Below are 23,708 nucleotides of genomic sequence, written 5' to 3'. Positions count from 1 at the left end.
CACGATAGTTAGCTTATTATGGGGGTTAAAGTAAAGATCAAGGGAGATCATGTTAAGGGTCGAGCGAAGTTAAGCTAGGAAGGAAAGGTCAGTCAGCCAATAACCAGAGTTCTATGGCGCTGCGATGTTTATATTCGGATTCGGAACTTTAACATGTATAGTCTAGATATATCGATAGATAGGGGATGATAGACGCCATGACCATATGTATATTGTGTCCTCTGATTCATACATATTATTTGGTTCAATCCTAAAACGGTTAGAAAATTTGGTAACCTTGTGGGTAATTTTTTTATGTATAAGCATACTTTTTAATTTTTGCAGTGATACCTACGTATTTGGAATTTTCATTTAGCAACTTCGGGATCCCGAAAATTTTTGGGACTATTTTAAACATCAATCGTTTAAGTCATGTTTGTGATTTCGAGATTCATAAATTTTTAATTAGCCAAATCGGGATCCGGAAAAATGAAGTAAAAATATTTTTCAATACCGAAATCTCTTGGGATTTTTTCGAAGTATTAATTGGAGAAGTGATATTTTCAATATCGGGATTAGCAAATTGGGTATTAACAAATTTAAGATACCGAAAGTTTTCGGAATTTTTCGAAAAGTCAACTCAATGTCTTTTATTTCGGCATTCACTAATATGGCAAGTGGTGTCTAAAACATCGGTATTAGCGAATTGTAAAATAAAAAAATCGGGATCCCGAAAAATTCTTTAAAATTTTTTATTAGCGAATTCAGGATGCCGGAAAGTTAAAAAAACGCGCTATTTAGTTTCTTTAAGCAAAGTTCAGGAACTTATATCAGTTTATGTAGGGCTGCGATCTGATTCTCCGCAAAAAAGTGAGGTTAGTTCATTTTGAAAGACAATAAATAAAAAGTAAAAAAGTAAAAGCGAAGCCTTTGTAACTGTTCTGTGCACTTCCTCTACGATTTGATATGAACTTTCTTGCTTTTAAACAAGGTTTTCAAGAACAGACTCTCAAGCTGCCCGTGTACCTGTTCACTTGGAAAGTTTCTCAACAATTCTCGGATTAACATGGTTCTTGGTATATATAATGTGTTTTGATTCCGCGTAACTTTAGTTTCTTCTCCGACTTCTTTTCTTTAAAAATAAATTTATGTTGTGTAACTATCTATTTTGTGATCTCATAGACACTCATATTCTATAAATAAAATGAAAAACAAGCATGAGTGTCTTCTGAACTCCTTCAACACTGCGCTACCGATGCTTCAATGCGGTAAACATATGAGTGTGTTCTAAAAATGGTTTGTTGTTGTTCATTGAGGTAAACAAAAATGACTGGCGCTTGCACCGGAGAATGCAAATGAAGCCGAAATCGCACACAAGCGAGCACCTATAAATTTAGAGAAACATGTGTAAGTATATAATAATAGGTGAATACTTATACCTTTCAATAGCAGCGCAGTCTGTGCAATTTTTATTGCAAAACAAAATATACATCTGTGGCGCAACGCCGGTGTGTCGGAATTTCTAACAGCAGAACAAAAATGCAATTAAATTTCCGTAAAAAGTTTGTATATTTATTCAATTATGACGCGAGAAATCGTTGCCCCGGCCGCAATGAGCGGGAAGTAATAATTTTGCATTCATTGCAACCAGCTGTGGCAAGTGAGCCCACCATATGTGTGTATGTATGTCTGTGAATTAGAGGCGTTGAAATTTACATAAGTGAATTGTAAGCGTTTAGGTTTCTTTTCTAATGAAGCTGCTTGGACGTTTGCTTTAATAGCCATTTGATATGCCTTTGTGTTTACTTCAAAGGAAGGGGCTTGTACACGCACACATCCAAATATATGATAATACATACATAACGGTGTATACATATACATGTGCCTTAAGCGCGCATTGTGCGGGTCTACTAAAATTGATTGCGAAACAATGCCGGTTTTCCATTTGCGGCCGATGTGGGTGCACGCTGCATGCGGCTTGCGGCTTGTTGCGCTGACATATTCATTAAACTGTTATATTTTAATTGAATTTGAGTGATTGCAATGACAAATTATGTTAATATATTTATTTTTAAACTTATTGTACTGCATTTCAAATTAAAGCTAAATTTAATCCTTAGTACAATATCAGCTACTCGTATACACCCACCCCTCTTGTGAAAATAGTTATGGGGAGGAAACGGTAATTAAGCAATATTATTATTACCAAATTGGAACCAAACAATGGGATAAAAATGTTAAGTTCTTGAAGTCGTGTCTGCATGTTTGGAAATTAAAATTTTGCAAATTCGGGATCCCGAAATGTTTCGGGATTTTCCGAAATAAGTAAGGAGTAATTGTTCTCTCTTCACATTCACATTACAAATTTATTCTTATCAAATTCCGCATTCCGAAAAGTCTCTAATAAGTGTTGTGTTTATTTTCGGGATTAGTATATTTCAAAATTTTCGGATTTTTTAATTTACTCTAATTTTACAAATTTATTCTAATCAAATTTGGAATCCCGAAAAGTTTGAAATAAGTGCTGTGTTTATTTTCGAGATTAGCTAATTTTAAAACTTTCAGAATTTTGCAGACATTAATCAGATAAGTGATATTCAGGTAAATGTCTGTAATTTCGGTATTTGCAAATTTGGTGTTAATAAATTCGGGGTCCCGAAAGTTTTAGGTCTTATTAATTTTGTTATTGAATAAGATATTTGAATTTCGAGTTTAACAAATTCGATATTAGTAAATTCGGGATCCCGAAAAATTTCAAATAAGTGATGTCCATAATTTCGGTAATAGTAAATTCATAACACCAAAATGTTTCGCGATTTTTTCGAGACATCAATTCGACTTGGTAATGACAAAAACACAATACCGAAATTTTTCATATTTGGATTGAGCAAATTCAAATTGTCTGTAATTTCGGGATTCACAAATTCAGTATTAGGAAATTGAGGGCCCTGAAAAGCTTCGTATAATAGGTGTATATAGTTTCGAGATCAGTAAATTCGTAATACCGAAAATTGTCTGGATTTTTTCAAAACATAAGTCATTGATATCTGTAATTTCGGGATTTGCAAATATGATATTATCAAATTCACGATAACGAAAATGTTCATGATTCACAAGTTTTTTAAATTCGTGGTACCGAAAATTGAATAAGTGATAAGAATTCGGGATCCCGAAAACTTTCGAGTAAGTACGGTCGATAGATACTTCAATTGAATAAATTATCTTTGTAATTTCAAAATTTTCATTCAAAGTATAGTACTAACAAATTCGGGTTCCCGAAAAGCCTCAAATAAGCGATGCCTTTAATTTCGGTATCAGTAAATACATATGTATATGTATGTAATAAAAAATAATTTCAGAATTTATTCGAAACATCAATCGAATGACCATGGTGAGTAATTTCGGGGTTGATAAATTCGCTGTTAGAGAATCCACCATACCGAACATTTTCAGAACTTTTGCGAAACATTAATCAACTACCTGTTATTTCGGGATTCACAAATTTGGTAAATTCGTCATAGTGAAAGTTTAATAGGTAATGTTTAAAATACCGGGATGAGTTAATTCGAAAATAGGAAATGCGGGATCCAGACAAGTTTCGAAAAATTAATGTCTATAATTTCGGGATTACCGAATTTTTTCGATACATTATATCAATCGAATATGTGATGTATTTATATCCGGTATCATAAATAAGCAACTTTGAATTTCAGAAAATTTTCAAAATTTTTTGGGAATTGAATACCGCAAATTTTCCAAATTTAAACCTGGATCAGCTGTGAATACGCCTCTTATCAATAAGATTAACAAAAAATCACTTTTACATATGTATGTATATGTATCTATGTAATGTATTTTATGTTGTATAGTTGACTCTCAGAAAGAGTCCCGAAAATTTTCGGGATCCCGAAATAATAAGATCACAAAAAATAATTTTTTATTAGTTATTTATATACATTTATACATATTTAATGTTATTAATTGACATTGAGAAAAAATCCCGAAATTCAACACATCACTTATTTGACCAAATTTACCAGTGGTTTGTTGCCTTATACATATTTTTCTTCTTCAAAGGTAAAGCTCCTGATATTCGGATAAAACATATGCATATCTACATACTAGTACATATAGTATATGTACACATTTCTCCTCGACACTGTATCAACTGTTTTCAAAGGTAATATGTGGACATATACATATCTATGTATTAAATTTGCATATGAATGAAAAGTGCCTTCGGAAATTTTTTCAATCACTTTTCGCCTGCGAGTGGTCTACCTTTGCAAGCATTAAAAGGAATTACAATAATTTTTACCAAAAATCCAATGCAGTAAGTACACCCACGACACAGCAGTTGTAGCTGCCAAATTTTGCACACATACACACATGCAAGCACACATTTTACGCTAATGTTTTAGCAACTCTTTTACATTTTAACCCACCGTCTGTCAAGCTGTGGGCAACTGAAATAAATGATATATTTTACATACTCACACACACACACAAATTTATCTCTTTGAATGCAACACTCGCCCTCTATGGCGTGGCCAAAAGCTGTCGGCCTCATGAGGACTCCACAATGTATTGTATAGAAGTGTAGGTGTGTGTGTGTCTGGCCACACGTGCAATAAGCCGCCAGGCTGCCACCAATGCAACTATGTATACATACATATGTATAGGTGTATGTACGCGTGAAGGCGCTACCTGAATTTATATTTTTTCCTGCCACCTTGGTGCAACAGCCGCAATCATGGCGTTGGCCAACTCATTGGGCGATGCTTTTAATCCCAAAACACGAATGGGCCTTGAACTTTTTACAAATCGCCACACATACATAGCCAAGTGTAGGCATGTGTTGCACATTTATACACAGATACTGCATAGGAGGTGGCCTTGTGGAGCCTGTGCTCTATACTTTTCTGCGCTGCGCCGTGTTGTGTTGTGCTGCTGCCTGCGGGCCCTTTTTGTTTGTATGTATTTTCATTTTCGTTCTTGTCTCGTCAATTGTTGTAATTGTATACACTCGACACTCTTGTTGTTGTTATCTTTTTTGCTGTGGCCATTGCATAGCTCATTGTTGCCTCGCTGACTGCTGACTGCTGCTGCTGCCGCTCTAGGTGTTTGTTGCTGAGTAATAGTTGAGTTGCGGCAACAAGCAACTCGCAACGCCACGTAAAATGCAAATAAAAATGTTGTAAATTTTGTTGTTTGCTGTCAACTGCCAGCTTTTCGTTCGTTGTTCAACATCATCGGGCTTTGTTCTGTTTTGCTTACGGTTTGCTGTTGTTGTTTTTTGTTTTTCGGTGATGTTGGTGAAAATGAAATGTTACTGTAAAACATTGCAATGAATTTTAGGTGTTTCAGTCTTAGCTCTCCTGCATAAAAAGGCAAAGTAATCAGAGATGTCATTTAAAGATCATTTCCATATATGTACATGTATATAATATTAACGGTATTTGTTCTTAAAACTAGTAAGATAGTTTCAGAATCATTTAAAATAGACTAGATTAATCTAGGTTAAAACGTCGCCCCAAAAACGAATCCCGTTTGGACCACTTAGAACATTAGTTCGTTGTGATACTTAAATACTCCTAAGTATTAATCGAAAAGACGCTCAAGAGCCGACAATCTGTTGATTTGTTGAGAAGAAGAAATTCCGACTATTCTTTCAGGCTCGGGGTAGATATAAATGCCTAGATATTTCAATCTCTGTCTGGTAAAGGCTGGACATTGTGGGTGAAAATGTCTGATTGTGTCCATCTCCTCGTCCTTCATACAGCTTTGATGATTATCGTCCGTCAGAATTTTCAGCACACCTACTTTTATTGAGCAAAGAGCAGTGAGAACTCTTATACTTGCAGCAAGATGAATTTCACTCACCGTCACAAAGATCTCGTAAAGTAGCTGTCGATAGTGAGGTCACATACTCTTTAACTAACTTTCGGCGCACAATCAGCGAGCTCAAAACTAGAATTGCAGTTCTGCCGTATCTACCTCTACCTTAATGACAGCTACTTCTGCTTGAAAAAACGCTACTTAGACCCGGTAGCCTAAAACTATACTGAGGCAGTAGCTCCTTGCAGAAAATTCCCCATTCAACCTTCCCTCAGAGTTTCTATACAACCATGGAAAAGCACACTATGCCTCTTTTCCAGCAGCTTCACACCAACCACATATCCCTCGTCTGTGTATTAGCAGAAAAAAGTCTATAAGTTGTAGACTTTGCGACTCAATGATCTAAATTTGCAGAGATGAAGTAGAAGAAGGATGGAGTTGCAGAATGTCCAATGACCTTCGCAGCAGTGCTCCTATTGCCGTCTTTTTTTTTTAGCAACTGTATGCGCTCCTACTTATAAAGAGCTTCTTGCGGATCACTCGTAATTCAAAATGTCAAAAAGTGATGCCTATTTGAGTTCTTGCCTTCTAGTCGACTCTCACACAGACTGTCCATGCACATCTTTGGAAGTAGATTTGGTCGAATCACTTATGTAAGTATGACTGCAATTTCAGGAATTGAAATTAGAAAATTCGAGATCCTGAAAATATTCGGGACTATGTAAAATACCAATTAAACTGAATCGGAAACATATTTGGTCAAATAACCGAAATCTAAAATTACGGGATTTTTAATTGGCGAATTCGGGATCCCGAAGTTTTTGGGAATTTTTAAACATCAATAATACCGGATATAAAAAAAGTACGAACTTCTTATCAATAAAAAGTTTTTACGAAATGCTTCAGTTGTGAAAATTTTCGGGATACCGATTAGATTTATTTATATCACTTATTAGATTAATATTTCGAAAAAAACTCGGACATCTTTTGTATTGCGAATTTGGTAATCCCGAAATAATACGCATCACTAATACGTAAGTTTTAGGGATCCGGAATTTTCTAATATCAAATTTGCCAATCTTGATCTTTTAGACGTCGGTTTTTAAATTTTCGGCATCACGAACTAGTCCAAGTTAAAGAAACAGTGGTTGAAATTCATCGTGTTGGCATCGGAAAGATAGCAGAGGATCTCAAGATCTCTTATGGATCGACTTAACACATTTTGGTTAATGTTTTGAATATGAAGTCTGTTAATGCTGGAGCCATTCCAAAATTCTTGAGTCTTTTGCAAAATAGACGTCGAGTATAGCTCGCGAAAATAGATGCTTGACGACATACCTGAGGATCCTACATTCATCAAAGTGATCATTAGTGGTGACGAGAAGAATAGGGTTAAATTCTGCAGAAATAGCCACATAAAAACGATGAAGTTCTAATAACGTCAAAGGGAGGGCCGGATATGGTACCGATAACCCGAGGACGGCTCATTTACTGTTAATCGCAATGAAAATTCATAGTCACTCAACTGAGAATGATCGTTATTCTTCAAAATGTTTAATTTTTAATTAATTATCTTTAATTAATATCTTCCATATTCTTATTTCCTTACATACTGACCAGCATTTTCACTTTCCACACAAGCATCATGTCGCTGTGTTAACAACTAAACACGCATCAAGCCTTCAACAGCTTACACAAACAATATCAACACCCTCTTTCTTGCCGATGGTCCTTCTGGCTTTACTTGCCGCTTTCGCGTTTTTCTGCACGAATTCGCTGCAGTTTTATTATCTTTTAACTCTCTTAACAGTTAATTTGGGTAATTTGCGCTTTAATGTGAGTTTTGATGAATGGACGAGTGAATGAGCGAGTGCGAAGTACAGCAATTGCATGGAGGTCCAAAGTACTATGTACTTCTGCATATGAATGGTACTTATGCACTCAAATATGTATACATACATACACACAAATGATACATTTGTGTCTGTATATTTAAGTATGTAACTATGAAAACTGATTCAGGTAGGGTTATGGAATACGACCCAATAGGAAATTCATTGCAAAAAAAAAATCAATGAGTAATACTTCTATATTTTTCCAAATATATGAATATCCATAAAATTAAATGAAATCGATAATATTTAAATTAGTCAGAGATGTCAAGTTCAACATTTTTAAAAATATAAATTTTGTAAAATACCATTCGAAACGTCAAAGTCGGTTTCAGTTGAATCAAGTTTTTTTTTTATTTGACCAGTGCAATTTCTTATTATTCCGCGCAAGCACAATCGTGTTTGTGTTTTCCTGAATAAAATTCCAAAAATTTGCGGAATCCCGAAATTTTTTTCAATCCCGACAATTCGGGATTCTGAAATTGCTTGCTTTATACTACTTTACATACATTAAAGCTTGTTAGAGGATAATATCAATTGAATTTAAAAGTTGTCGGGATCCCAAAAGTAGTATTATTAATTTTTAAACTTTGACTCATTATATACATATATGTATGTACATACATACATATGTACATATGTATATCTTTCTACGAGATATTCACTGAAACAACTTTTTACAAAAATAAGGAAGAATAATATGAATACATACTATGTATGTATGTATGTATGTCAGTCTCCTTCTTACAGAGTTCCATCTTGGTTTTCCTTAAGTGATATGTGTTTAGTATACGGCCGTTATAAATGGTTAACGGGGCTATTAATTCATGTCTTAACGAAGCGGTATATTCAACACCCCATAGATGTGCTTACTTGGAATCTAGCAGCAAGTTCTGATTGAAACCGAAAAACCTAAGTAAATGTCACTATATTTTCCCAAGAATTGTAACGCTAACTTACCGACGCGTCCAAAATGTAGGGACAAGGGTATACTCAAATTATTTTGACATCTCTCTTTATATTCGTCTACGAAACTCACCGACCATTTTCCAAGCGGAAGTACGAAGTATAGAGCAGGTCTGTGGAGTTCTATTGAATAACTACCGGAGGATACAGAAAGCAACCATGCACACTGATAACGATTAATTCCAGCGTAGTAAACAATTGCAAGAAGGCTATCCGGTCAATTCGGCTTGACTATAATTGCGGTCCCAGTCATAGCAACATTTTTAGCAACGAAAAAGCAGACGAGTTGACAAAGCTAGGCTTAGTGGCTAGAAGCCACAGGGCTTCCCTTATAATAGATACTGTCTTCCACTGCCGGGCTCTATCACAAACCAGTTACAAAATAATTGCGCTTGTTATAGCAAATAACGAAATGTTCCGAAAATTTTCGGGAGCACGAAAATGTTATTATGCATTATTATTATGACTCAGCCTTTATTTTTCTACGACACTTTTTACAATAATAAAAAGAAGAATCCCGGAAATTTTCGGAGTCCCGAAAGTGATATTTTTCAATCCCGAAAATTCGGGATTCTTAAAATGCATTGGACATGCTTGCTTTATGTTATTTGACGTACATTTTTGCATGTTGTAGAAAATGCCGAAATGTTCGGAGAGTTTTCGGGACTCGAAAGATTTTTATTATTCATTATTATTATTGCGAATAATTATTTAGGCACCAAACCTTGAATGTCTGTGCATAAAAATCATATCGGGTACAAATTGTTCCATAAGGGGGTTGAGTGAAATGATGAAACGGGATAGCAAGATTATAAGGTCCTACGATAGTGCATCAAAATTAATATTTATGCTCCCAAAAATTAAAAAAAAAATGGAAGCCTCTCTCTACATAAATTCAAACCACAAACTTTGTGTACCAAAAAATTTCCTACTGGGCTTGCTAGTATTCGAAGTTACATTTTTATATTCGTCTGACCCAAATTACTTCTGTTAAGTTTTAATTAACGTAACAACGGCAATTTAAGAAGTGAGTATGAATAAACAATAAAAACGAGAGGAAATAAATAGCCACAAAAACGTAGCTGAAGAAAAGTTTAAAGAAAAAACCAGCAACAACAAAGCAATAGCAGCATTTGCCCATTAACGAGCGCTTTAATTGAATTGTGGCTGCTGTTGATTTTTCCATTTTGTCACTTTTGTGGTTTTCTTTTTGTTGTAAATTTTCTTTTATTTACCTTTTGTTTGTTTTTTTTTGTTATTTTTTGCCGCTTACATACTTGCACGCAGTTCATCAAAAGTTCGCTTAATTTCCAAATTAAATTTGCGGAAAAGAAATATGATTAAGCATTTAACAGTTGTTTTACCCCAAAAGGCGCAGAGTATTGACCAAGAAAAAAAATGAATTAAAACAAAAACGAAAACAAAATAATGAAAACATAAAAAAAGTAAAATAAAAATTCTGACATCTGAAAATTACCGCAAACAATGAAATCTGAATTCCATGACTCAATCAACGCGCTCGCGTGGGGGCCCAGGTGAATCTCGTGCGTTCACAGCGAGTTCGCGTGTCCGCCAAAAATTTCACTTCGCCAATTTGGTGGCTAATAAAAGCACACGAATTTGTCATCATTAAATGTGTATTTAATTTTATAAACAGACATTTACTACAAACATACTCACATATATACATTAATGCTATGAAATGGTCATATTAAGCAACAGGCAATTATTTAAAATGCTGACAATTATTGCTGAGAGAACAAAGCGAAAATTGCAAGTGAAAAACAACAAACAGAAAACTGCTTCTTCGGAAATATTTAAGTTTTCACCACTGATTTCTTCTTTGTTTTCACGCGATACCCGCGCGATTCTCGCGAAATTTGAGAGTTTCCCCGTAAGTTTTGTCATAACGCGCCTTGACGTTGACAAATGACAAATGGCTGCAACGGAAATGCGGGTGGAAAATAAATATTGCGCGCTCGAAGGTGTACATTCACCCACAAATATATGTGAATGTGTGTCGCCAACTGCGGTGCAGATTAAAAGCTTATAAATAAATTGAGTAATGGTTTCTGCAGGCGCTTTGCCCTTTGTTGGTGTGAAATGAATTTTCGATGAAAGCTTCAAGTGATTTATAGTGCTTTTACGTTTTATGGAAGCTTACAATATGCGCTTTAATAAGTATTCTCTGTGTTCAGCTTAAGATTGCCCGTTTTGAATTGAATAAAATGAACTTTCAGTGAAAGCTTCAAGTTCTGTAATTAAGCTTAAGGGTTGGTTAGCATTTATCTAGTATACAGCCAAATTTATACATTTTCACTAAAAATTATAAACAGAAGAGGATATTATTTACTAGTAAAGCCCTTCGAAACTTTTTCTGACCTACACGTTGGTCAAAGTTGCTACAAAATTGTTTGGTGATAATGATCAAACCCAAACAAAATCCTTATTTAATCTACTTTCGTCGCTTAAAGTAAATTCTGGCCCAATTTTACTGAATAAGTTAGATCTTAAGACTGATTTTCAAGACGACATTTATAGACAAATATTTTGTGGTAACTAAAATTCCAGAGGATAGATCTAGATTAAGTTTTACTGGCCGGCTATCATATCGTCATATAGGACGTCAACAATTTTTCCGAACTTTAAAAGCGACTTCATATCGAATTTTGATATTCGATTTAGACTCTCGAGCTGTGAAACTCTTAGGCATCTAAGCCGAGTTCTAGATAAGGCCCGACCGAAGCAAATTATGTATTCACTTATGCCTACTTCCCTGCACTCTCTACATGTGCCATCGCTAATAATGCCCATTACTAGGCCAACCTTCCTACCGAGACCATTTGAGCAGAAAGCTTACGTATTTTCCTTCCACTCCCTTGCAAATGATCTTTGCGATCCTGCATGCCTCTACGGCGTTCCAGGCTGATGACACTTTTGGCAATCAAATCAACTCTTTCGTTTCCCGTAGTACCTTTGCGACCCTGAATCCCGTATATATGCAGCCGTTACATCTACTGCTTCTGCCAGGAAGTCTTTGCAGTATTCCGTAAGCTTGAAACAGACCTGGTCGCCTGAGATCAATCTCTGATCATCTTTTAGTGCGACTTGAAGCCATCTCTCCCAAATAAAGGGTGAGATTATGTGATCTGTTTTATCTGCTAACCCCCTGCTTATTCATCTCTGCCCAGACGTCCTTGTGCAGAATTCATCTAACGCTACCAATTTGCAAGTGATTTTGCTACCGAGCTCTCCAGTGCAATTTCGATTGATGGTAGGTTGAATAACCTTTCTAAAAAAGCCATTGGAGTTTTTTAGTGCTCCCTTTACGCAGAGAATAGCAAGTATCTGCTCCAACGGTTTCCGATAGGAGTTTTTTCTGACACTGATTCACCACAGCAAAGCACCTCACAGCAAGATTGACTAGACTACCGCTATGTAATATGAATTCATGAGCCATTCCCACGATAGTCGGGTCTGACTAAACGGAACGGACCATGCCTCGAAATTACTTCAAGATTTTTTCTGCTGGTACAACAACAACACCAATTCATGAGGTCAGGCGATCGGCTCCATGTACATCCTTGCATCTTCTTTTCCACTTTTTTCTCCACATTGAGTTTTCACTTCAGTTTGCTATCCAAAATTACTTCCGGGTATTTGGTATGCTTCTTAATTACTACCTCAGCCCCGTTGAGCCTCGGGAGTTTCCATGCCTCGATTTTGTAGCTTCCGTAAAGAGTATTTTAAGACGGCAATCCTACTTGGAGGTTTATATATAAGCTTTTTGTAGTAGTAAAATCTTCTGAGGATAGATCTAAATACACAAGAATTAACTGAGCTTCTGCTAAGGCGAATAGTTTTGAATAATCCGCAGGAAAGTCTTTCCGGTCGCAGAAGTACTGGCGTTTGACCAGAGCTTGCGGTTAACTGGGCCGTCCAGCGAAGCTAAGTCGTTCGCAAACGACGAGACGAAACTGCCAAGTCAAGTTATACTAATAAGTTATGCATAAGAATTAGTTGCGGGACAGGTTGATGCAATATTTAATAGACTAAACACTCATGAACTTTTCTAGAATGCTCGGATGGTCTCAGAATGAAGGCTCACCTTTTAGAAGTTGCCGTAATTCGGAGCAATATTTCTACTGCTACTTTACTGGCAGCCATTTCTAAAACTTGAACTCATAGTTCCAGATAATGGACTTATACGTATAGCTACAAGGGTAAAAAACTTACAGTTTTCCTCCAATGTTTCCTCTCTGCACTTATACCTCACAGTGAAGAGATCACCAGCGCAGTGGCCTAAACAATAGTGAGTTGAAATAATGTTTCTATGGATTTATGATTTTTCAATCGATGAATATTCTAGATGGCAAACAGACCTGAGACTTTCAGCAACTGCCTCATCATATAGCCTTTCTATCAAGAATGGATCCCAGAGAGGTTAGCTTAGCTTCAAATACCTGCACAATGCTCTAATCTTTCCAAGTTCACAAGTTAGGTATAAAGTATGTATACTAATTAAAAGCTAATATTCTGATTTTTTGCAATTCATGGTTGTATTTTTAATTATTGCCAACACCTGCCTACTTTTATATCAGCTTGTTAAATTGAATATAAACACACTGAAACACAGCAGATTTTTGCAATGCAAACCATAAATCTCTATTTTGCACAGTTTCGCAAATAAAAAAGAAACAATTACAAATTTTAATTAGAGATTTCTATCAGCGAACGTGCAGTCATTCTACGACCGACGGACAATAAACCATCTGGTCAATGAACTCACATGAACACGAAAGCGTGAATATGGTGTATGGCAAATTGAAATGCAAAATAAATCAAAACAACGACGGTAGTTTAAAAAATATGGATATAAAAAAAGATAAAAATATTTTATGATTTTGGTTATAATTTGCAAAAGTGAACTTGATTTAGTTAACTCAGAGGTAATGGATCTGAACTCTTAAAAATATTACAGCAATAATATATCATCATTTGAAAAGTATTTCTTATTTAAATTTTACTTTCAAATCTTTTTACACTGAATGACTTTAAAAATATGTTTTTAAACCTCGTCAATTATATAAAAATCAATATTTACTCACTCTGAACTCCCAAGTTAAGACTCTCCCACGGAACAACCATATTAAGGTGTTAGATGGGTTTACGGGTTTCAAAAACTTGTTTTTTTATTATCTTATTAAAACGCATCCTTTCACTCATGGTCAGCCATTTGACTTGCGTCACATATCTTATGCTGACCCCACACCTACACCCCAGGTATTCACAATCTCTAAGATTGTCCTCCCGTTCGCTCTAGCTCAGTCCGTGAACGGTCTTCGACAATAAGAAGAAGGTCATCCGCATACGCACAACACCTACAGAGTGGCTCGAACTGCCCAAGCAGAGTGTCCATCATAAGGTTCCAAATATATGGACCACATATGGGAGGCAGCCACACTCAACTTCAATCTCCATACTCCCATTCATGCCGACATGAGAGGCCTTTCTGTACGAAAGAATAAATAACTCCGCCAAAGCGTAATTTCCGGACAGCCAAGCTCATCCATCCGTTGCACCACTCGATCCCAGGTAATCAAACGTCCCCTTGATTCCAACAAATATGCCAAGGACATATTTCTTGATATTCTCCCTAACGACATTCTGATCATAAAACCATGCATTCTTTATACTGCGTCCTTTCCCGAACCCGTACTGCCTATCCGACCACATACCCTGCGTAAGCTTCTGTCTAGCTTCTGACCAAGTAGAAGGCTTTCGCAACCCCTGAAGGAATTCGGGTAAAGGTGTCTTTTTTTCCAAGTTTATTTTCTTTCGGATTTCGCTTGTGGCCAGGTACTCAGACAAGTTGAATGTGAAAGTAGCTTGATGCCACTGCTACTGCGGTCATACACTCCTTGACTAACTTTCAGTTCACTGTCACCGAGCTCGAGGCCTGCAAAGCAGCTCTTCTATCGGAGTGGTTGCATACCTTCCTAATAGAAGCTGCACTTCGAAAAAGTACATTTGGGCCTACCTTGATGACGGCCATTTCCGCTAGCATGAAAGCATAGATCTAGCAATCTCAAAGAAGAGTTGTTTGAGAGCTCCCGATAAAAAATAAATGATTGTTAATAATATCTAAAAAAGTTTACCGTTAGTTGTGCCTCCTGTGAGGATTGAACTCACGACCCCTGGTTTACAAGACCAGTGCTCTACCACTGAGCTAAAGAGGCGCTTAAAATGAGTGAATTCTGAGAAAATGAACTTCATTGAAATTTAGAAGTTTATCGGCATCGAAGTGAAGATGTTGCGTGATGTTAGAAATAATAACTTAATTGATGAAATGATAACATCCACGAAACAAAGATAAGAATTGATGCAATTTGAGTGCGAAGGCGTATATTTTCGATCTTGAATATTTGTCATATTTAATCATAGACAATCGTGTTTTTATTTTTAGTTCGATAGAAAGAGATCAATAGAGAAAAAATTTCCTTTCTAAATTTTTAAATATACTATTAAATTTTTTATTTTAAATACTTTGTGCTTGCTCATACCCTAGCATTTATACCGTTTAAATGGCGCTACAAAAAGTTTATTGACTCCGCCAATGATTAACGGAAGCTTTCAACTATTAACATTTTAATAATGAAATTAGAAAATATTTATTTTAATATGCTTTATACACGGGATATGTGCTTCTATGTCTTCATTATGCAAATCTCTAAAAAAATAAAACATCAAAATTTTGAAAACAAAACACACGCGAGAACCATAACAATCGAAATTATAACGGTCACCACTTAAAACGTATTAACTGCAAATGATAACAAAAATAACACAAACATTTATAATTTGAAGAGTGCTTTTTGCTGTCGATGTGCGGAATACGCAGCTAAATACATAACGGACAGTGGTACAAATTATATGATGCTTGGGTTAATATTAAAAAATAAAATACATTTTTTTTCTTTGGGAAACTAACAGCAAATTTTTAAACCGGAACATTTTGCTTTTGTGAAGATAATGACAAAGTTTTCTGAATTTTTAAGAACTTTTTTTTCTAAATTATTATGTAAAATTTCGCAAAACTCCGAAACCCCGTCTAACGAGAACGACTATTCAAAAGCCCAAAACTTCGAAAGACGTTCGCGGCTTTATTTACAATGACTAAAATGCTAGTTAAAATGAATTAAACAGAATTTTGAGAATGAATGTCTCTCAGAGAACTTACCTCACTTGCGCATACTTCTACATATGACTCCATCCTTCCATATCTGGCTATTACCGATGATAATACTCAAAATCTAATTCGTCAACCGAAAACTAAATACGATCTTCAAGACTGGTAAATATGTTTCAGTACATGCAACCTATATATTAAGTGAGCTATCAGGCTCAGCTAAAAGTGAAGAGAAGAGGGATTATAAAAGAGCTTTGAATGAACGATGAATTTACAATATCTATAATGAATATTATAGTCGTACTTAAAATCATATATAGTATATGTGACCTGGTCTACGGAAAGGGGGCTTAGGTGTCAAAAAAAAAGGAGAAGAATTAATGAGTTAACGGGAAACTGACGATTGTTTTTAACAGCTTTTCCTAGACCAGGTCTCATATATATACTAGCTGGTATGTCGCCCATTGATATCCAGGAGACAAATTCGCGCGGTTGGACCAGCTATCAGAGCCGTATGAAGAAGTAAAAAAGAGAAGCTAACCCACAGACTAATCCCGGACGTCTATTCGTTTACAGATAGATAGCATGGGGTCTTAGACTTCCACATAACCCAAATACTGAGTGGACATGCTTTAGAAACTATCTGTTCTGATTCCAGCACGGCCTTAGTCCGTACTGAACGACGTGTACAGAGTGCATAGAAGACTATGAGCGCGTATTTTGTCCTCGTTTTATCCAAATGTAAATTAAAGGTGAAAAACTTCACTTGGCGATAATTTTTCGATGAAAAATTTGGCAGCACTCATGTGTCAGTTCTTTGGTAAATGGAAAGCGTCAGCTCTAATTATGACAAAACTAAGGAATATACAGTACAGCGTCTGTTCGTATGATATATGAGTTGAGAGTATGTAAAGTTTAGGGAACTAAAGTTCCGCACTTCTAATTTCGATGCTTTCTCCCACTATAAAAAGATATATATATATATTTAAGCTCTTTCTAACATGTCAGCAAAGACTGCTAATTTAATTTTTGGAATAAGTTCCAGTGTGGTCCCGTGTATTTTTTAACTAGCTACTTCTTCAATCAAGATTTCTTCCTATGAAAAGTGGTTTTGAACATTTTTGAAGAAATTCGTTATGGGTCTATGTATGTATATTTTGTATATTTAAGGCTAAATTAATTTATTAGAGCCTGACACCTCTCCACAAACCTCATTTTCCATTACACTAACTTCGAAACTTATCTCCACTCAAACTTCTAACACAACTAACTTCTTCGGGGATTATGCAAGGTTAATAACTAAAGAACGTGTAGATCCAAAGGTTTCTACGAGCATAAAGGAAACTTTGGTTTGAGCTCTCCAAACGAAGACTACATTTTTTCAGAAAAGTTCAGCATCTCCACAATTTATGGAGAAATACCAGAGGAGCTACTTGTATCGACTGGTTAGAGGTTCTGGTAAACATTAGAAAGTAATGAAGCTGACATTAAATTTGAATATATCTGGAAATATCTTTTTTTATACCCTGAACAGAGTATATTAAGTTTGCCACAACCAATAGGAAACGTAGGAGATCCTATAATATATACTATATATTTATATATTGATCAGTGCGAGAAGCTGAGCTGATTTAGTCATTGACCTCAGTCTGTCAGTGTGTATATACATATATGGTATATAATTGGTACTCATTATTGTTCAAAGCAACTTTACTCCAAAGAAAGTGTTGAGATCGGATCACTTTAGCATATATCTGCATTACTCATACAAACTGTTATATCAAAATCAAGTTCTCACACCAACATTTTTTATTCATGAAGGATCGGTGCAATCAATTTTAACATTTTTTCTTGTTTTTCGAATAATTTTAGGTATTTTTCATCTAATCACTCTTTAGTCTTTTCTCCATAATTAAGGGAATTATATTGAAAGAAGGGTTGATGCAATCAAAGTTAATGTTTTTTCTTATTTTTAGTATAATTTCCGGTATAGTATCGGGTAATTTTCATGTAATCACTCTCTAGTTGCAGTTTGATTCATAAACAACTTGATGAAGCAGCACCGCGTACGCGCTGAACTTGATGAATGCTGAACTTAATATACTCTAATGGTGTTTTAATAATTTTTTCGCTTCAATTAAGGGAACTATAGTATATTTAGTTAACAATAACTGAAAAATTCAAGGTACTAATTTATATTTTCTGGTTAGAATTTCCAGTAAGAAATATGGCATGTTGAAGCTGCACAAAATTTTTTTCAAACAATTTAAATAATTGCAGGCAGTTGTAAATACTGCAAAATTTTAGAATTTTTTCCACATTATTACCCACTGGTTCGCGAATATATAGTACATAAATAAAAATATATATACCCGCACATGTACTGAGTAGAGCTAGCCATTCGTTGGGCTTTCTAGCAGCACCGCGTACGCGCTGATCATTGACCGTCACGCTTCAAGCGACCGATTGGAATATTTTCCTGAACTTGCTCACGCGTACTCGTACGAAGCAGCGCCGGAGCAGAGCACGCGATTAAAGCGAACAACAACGAAAACAATTTAAAGCAACTAAAAAGTAACCAAAATCATGCTAGCAACATAAACAGCAACAACAACAACAAACACGTGTTGCTTGAAAAAATAAGCAAAGGGAGGTGGGACTGTCGGACAAGGCGTATGAGCAACATGGATTTTGTGCGCGTAAGAAAAAAGTGCTTGTATTTTTCTATAAATAAATGCAGATGTGTGTGTGTTTTTAAATGTTTTTATGTGCTTTTAATCATCACAACTCAACGCCAGTTTAGGAATGAGCGCGCAAGGCGCCGATTAGCCCACAACTATCCGGCTGTCCGCTGCCATTTAATTGCCTCAACTTGCATGCTCACAAGCACACACACACACACACGAGCACATGTGTTGTGGCTATTTAATTCATATAAACTTAGTAGATACTTTGTAAATTATTTACAAGCAATGCATGTGTTAAAACACAATAGGAATGTTGCCGTGTTAGCATGTGGCAAGCAGCATTGTTGGCGAAATTGTTGCACATACAAATTTAGTCTTATAGGCGTAGATATGTATATGAAAATATGTTTACACATAGAAGCGGAAAAAACGCCAAATATGCGGCTACACGCCTGTAAATCGTTCAAACGTCTGGTGTTTTTTTGTTTGTTTTTTGTGTTTTTACTTTTTTGTGCGAATGCGGACATGCTTACTCGCATGCAACAAAGTGATATCAGTTGCTTATATACATACGTACACGATATACGACGTACGACGTACGATAATGTTATGCGTTGCCAACTCAAGGCTGGGAATTCTAAAATTTCATAAAGTTATTTCATTCTAAGGCATATAATTGGTGGTCAGAGATGTTTTTCCTAATACAAGCGATTTATAACCATTTCATTGAGAAATATATATATATATACATATGTATATTTAAAATAAGTTTACCTTATCAAGCGACCAGCCAAACCGCCCCAAATAATCACTTATTGTACAACTTCATTCAATATCTTTACTCTCATATCCATTTGTGAACTTCAAAAATTTAATTTTTGGTTTTGCAGATATCGAATATACATACGTTGTGACAAAAAGTACCCGGAAATTGTAAATAAAAAGCGAAATATTTAATTATTCATCACTATTTATTTTTCGCCTTCAAGGTAATCCCCACCAGATGTAATACACTTATGCCAACGATTTTTGCAGTCCTCAAAACCCTTTTCATAAGCACATTTTGGGATGGCCTTCAGCACCTTTGTTTTATCTCTTCAATGGACTGAAAACGTCTTCCACGGAGCGGCAATTTCAACTTGAGAAACAAGGAACAACAACACGGAGCCGAATCTAGTGAATACGGAGGTTGATCGATGGTATTCATTGCGTTTTTGGTTTTAAATTCCGTCACAATCGTGACTCAATGCCATGGTTCATTATCACCGCGTAAAATCCATGAATTGTTCTTCCACAATTTTGGCTCTTTTCGCAGGATGTTCTCTTGCAAACGCCTCAATACGGTCAAGTAGAACTGCTTATTGACCAACTGTCCCTCCGGAAAATATTGATTGTGCACCAAACCAAGAATATCGAAAAGACAGTGAGCATAACCTTGATTTTTTAACGGCTTTGGGGTGGTTTTTCAGTTTTCGGCTCGTTTTTCCCCCTCCATTCCGATGATTGTTGACTTGTTTGCTTGTCAAACTCATAAGCCCATGTCTTATCGGCATTGCTCTACATGAATTTGGGATCGAAATTCGCATGGTCAAGTATGCCCAAAGGGACCTGTTTACGGTACTCTTTTTGAAAAGATTTCAGCTTTATCGAGACGAGTCGAGCAAGAACGCATTTCATACCCAAATTTCCACCAAAATCTTTCAAACAGACTTACATGATATGTCGAGTCCTCTTGCCATCTCTCTAACGTTTGTCTGACGATTTTCAGGCACTTTTTACTTTTTTAATACCTTCATGAGTTGAAGAGGTCGAAGGTCGCTCGGAACAAGGCATGTCTTCAACGATCTCTTTACCGTCTTCGTAGGCTTGCGTTTTTCATAAAACTGAATCACCGCCCTTTCCCAAAATTTGCAGCGATTCCGACCAAAAAATTTGGTTAGAAATACAAAATTTGAGACAAATACTTTTTTCGATATTTTTATCCATTGTAAAAATCGAAACGCGCTACTGAGGAGTACTGACTTGCAGCTCCTGTAAAAAAACTGGTGATATGATCGCGCTCATATCATATTTGGCATACTTATTCTAGACTGTCTTACCAACTTAGCAAAATACATTTTTAAATATCATTTACCTGGCAAATTTAATTATAATTTCCGGGTTACTTTTTCACAATGTATATTTGAGAATATTCTCCGAAAATTTGAAGTTGCTGGTAGCCGTGAAATATATCCGGTCTCATCCGGCTGAAGGCTGGGCATATAAATAGATTTGGTAATGTTTCAGCTTCCGTTTCTTCACTTTTCCTATTTTCTGAAAATGGCGGTAGGTGCCCTTTGATAACCCCTACAATGTTATTTTCTAGAAGCAGGAACTTTTATGTCTATCCAACATCAATACTACCCCAAAATAACTTTATGATATATCCTGTGTTGCTTGTGTTCTAAGACAGGAGGTGTTCCGCTCGGGTCCCTTGCTTCAAGCAACGTTTGAAAGAGCTGAATTGTCTGGGTAGCTTAGAAGAGTTGTGTTTGCAATTGCCTCCAAGCGAGGGTTGAGTTTGTCTGCCTTTTCATTTCCTGGGTACCCAGATGATGTCACCTGCTGAGTGTGTAGTTATTGGCTGCAAATATTGAAAGAAGCTCTTTCTTGTTTAAACAACTAAATATTATAATAATCATTATTTTTTTAGAAGGTCATGAAACGCGTGTGCTATTTCTAGTCTCTCCTAGTTGTCGAGCTTCAGCATTTATATGATTTTGTTACCTTGTGACATGTTTCGATGCCGTTTAGTGAATGACTTTCCGAACCTTTTTTATGTGAAGATCACGATATATATCTGAATTACCTATGTACCACGTGGTTCTGAAATTAGGAAACGGGTTCGAATGAATTAGTGTGCTAAAAAGGAAGCACTTAAGTCAGCATTAGTCTCCTTGAAGAGCTTTCTATGAGGAACTTTGCAATAGTATTTGAAGATTAATGATATTAAGACCAGTTATTATGATAATAGGATTTGCGTTATAATTGTCTACAAGAGCGTTCTAAAGAGCAATGAACTTTTGGAACACAAATATCTGAAATAAAATTTTATCGACTTATAAGGAAGCCAGCTTCCCTTCTAAATGTTTTAACAATCTTCTTGGAGCACTACTTTAGATTGAAGATAGAAGAGTGGTTGAGGAGAGATGAAAGAATAACTACTTAATCTCTTAAAGCTGTCGTCCATACATAATTATGATTTAGTTGTCCGTTAGTCGGAAATAACCCTTATATTTTTGCAATTTAAGTGACCACATCCGGTCATATTAAATATACTGTCAATATTTAAGTACGACACACAATGCTTACTCTTCTAATAAGTGTATATATTTTGAGTATATTGTCACAACATATTTACTCATTAGCGTAATCATGGTATCAAATTACTAAGTGCACGAATATTTGTGACCTCAACGATTACAACCCTGTTGTCAGGCAAGCTGCCGGTTCGGAATTATTGTTACATTCCTAAATTGGTATTTGATGTAAGATAGATATTATGTAAATAGCTGACGATGAGTCATCAACATCAACATCTGTGTGGCTGACAGCAACGGTCTCTGGGCGTCTCTACCAATTCTTTGCCTCTTCTTCTAGAAATTTCATGCAAAGAAAGCTTCGCTTAGGATAAGATAATCGCACACAAGCATTTCCTTAGTAAATAGCTTCATTTTTATGTCTATTGAACGCTTAACTCCGACACTCCCCCACAACCGCCTTCACGAAAGGCCATCAAAGCGGAAGTGAAAACCGACGGACGTTGACGTATCGCACGTGCGAAAAGAGATGAGGAGAAATATTGTCCTTGTGCCGAAACACACACATATAGTGGGCATGTATTAGTGAATAACGGTACCGTAAAATCTCAAATGGCTACTAAAACGAAATGAACTGTTAACATAAGATGCGTAAACATTTCAGTTAAATTAAGCATAAAAGCTCTGCTATACGAGCGCTTTAAGAACTACACCAAAACAACAACACATCAGCACGTTGTCAGCAGGATGTCGGCATTGATGAAGCAATACAACAACAAGTGGAACAGCTGTGTGGCAGAGCTCAACACTAAGCTGCGGAAGTGACTGAGACACCAGCGAAGGCAGCACGACGCCGACAAGTCCTTAATCCAACTGTCAATCCGAGCACACACAGAGATATATCGTATATTTCTATATAGTATACATCAATGCTGTTCAATCGATTTATTTTTCATTACTCTCTGTTGCGGATTGTCAACAGTTTTATTCTCGCTTTTCTTATCACTTTAATTTTGTTTTTGGCTTATTTCATTTTTCCTTGATTTTCTCACTTTTATTCTTCGGACCTTCATTACAACTTTTTTCTTCCTTTGCCTCTATGCCATGATGTTGCCACCAATATTGTTGTTGTGTTGGTCAAGAAGCGCCGTATATGGTTGAGAGCGCGCCTGTCTGTTGTCATGACAACAGCATAAATGCCACCAAAAGTGAATTCATGGTCCCAACCCTGGTAATGGGCTGTAAAGCTAGTACATACATATGTACAGTTTCCATGAATACATGAGTGCGTGTTTTAATGAAGTTGTAAATGAATTTTGAAGCCGGTAGGAAAATGATGACAAAAATGAAGAGTTCAGTTATCTGTTGAAGGGACATTGGTTTTCTGATCCAGAGGTCCAAAACGTCTTCAAAACTTATAAGCCTTCTAACACAACAATGAGCAAGTAATGATTTTAAATCAGCTCGACACCGGATCACTATACATCGTACAAAACTTTGAACCGAAAACCGAAGCTCAAAATTGTGACCTGTTGTAGATAAAAGCAGCTTTACCTCCGGTTATGCGACATAGAACAGGAAACTCCAGAACATTTGATTCTAGATTGCCAAGCAATTTGTAAAAGCAGGCTCAAGGTCCTAAGGTCTATACATATACGTAGAGAGGGATCACATCGCTTCCATCGCGTTCAGCAAGCTCCTGGAATTATTCAAAGTGCTGAACCTTCGTTACCATACGTGATATAGGAGAGGGCATAATAGACCATAGGTCGCAGTGCAAAACCTAAATTATTTTCTATTTATCTATCTAGTAAAAAGTGGAATATTATCAAAGCCCACGAGCCAAGCGACTCTTCTA

The 23,708-nt window shown here is 36.1% G+C and overlaps 1 non-coding gene across 1 annotated transcript; it reads right to left on the bottom strand.

Annotated features, from left to right (window-relative positions):
• Positions 1–14,842: 14,842 nt before the first annotated feature.
• On the bottom strand, positions 14,843–14,914 carry Trnat-ugu (transfer RNA threonine (anticodon UGU)). Its single transcript has one exon. It is a non-coding gene; the product is annotated as a tRNA-Thr (tRNA).
• Positions 14,915–23,708: the final 8,794 nt, after the last annotated feature.

Source organism: Bactrocera neohumeralis, chromosome 3 (assembly GCF_024586455.1).
Source record: "Bactrocera neohumeralis isolate Rockhampton chromosome 3, APGP_CSIRO_Bneo_wtdbg2-racon-allhic-juicebox.fasta_v2, whole genome shotgun sequence".
Taxonomy (NCBI): domain Eukaryota; kingdom Metazoa; phylum Arthropoda; class Insecta; order Diptera; family Tephritidae; genus Bactrocera; species Bactrocera neohumeralis.
Note: the sequence above shows the minus strand (reverse complement) of the source record. Positions and strands in the feature narration are given on the sequence as shown.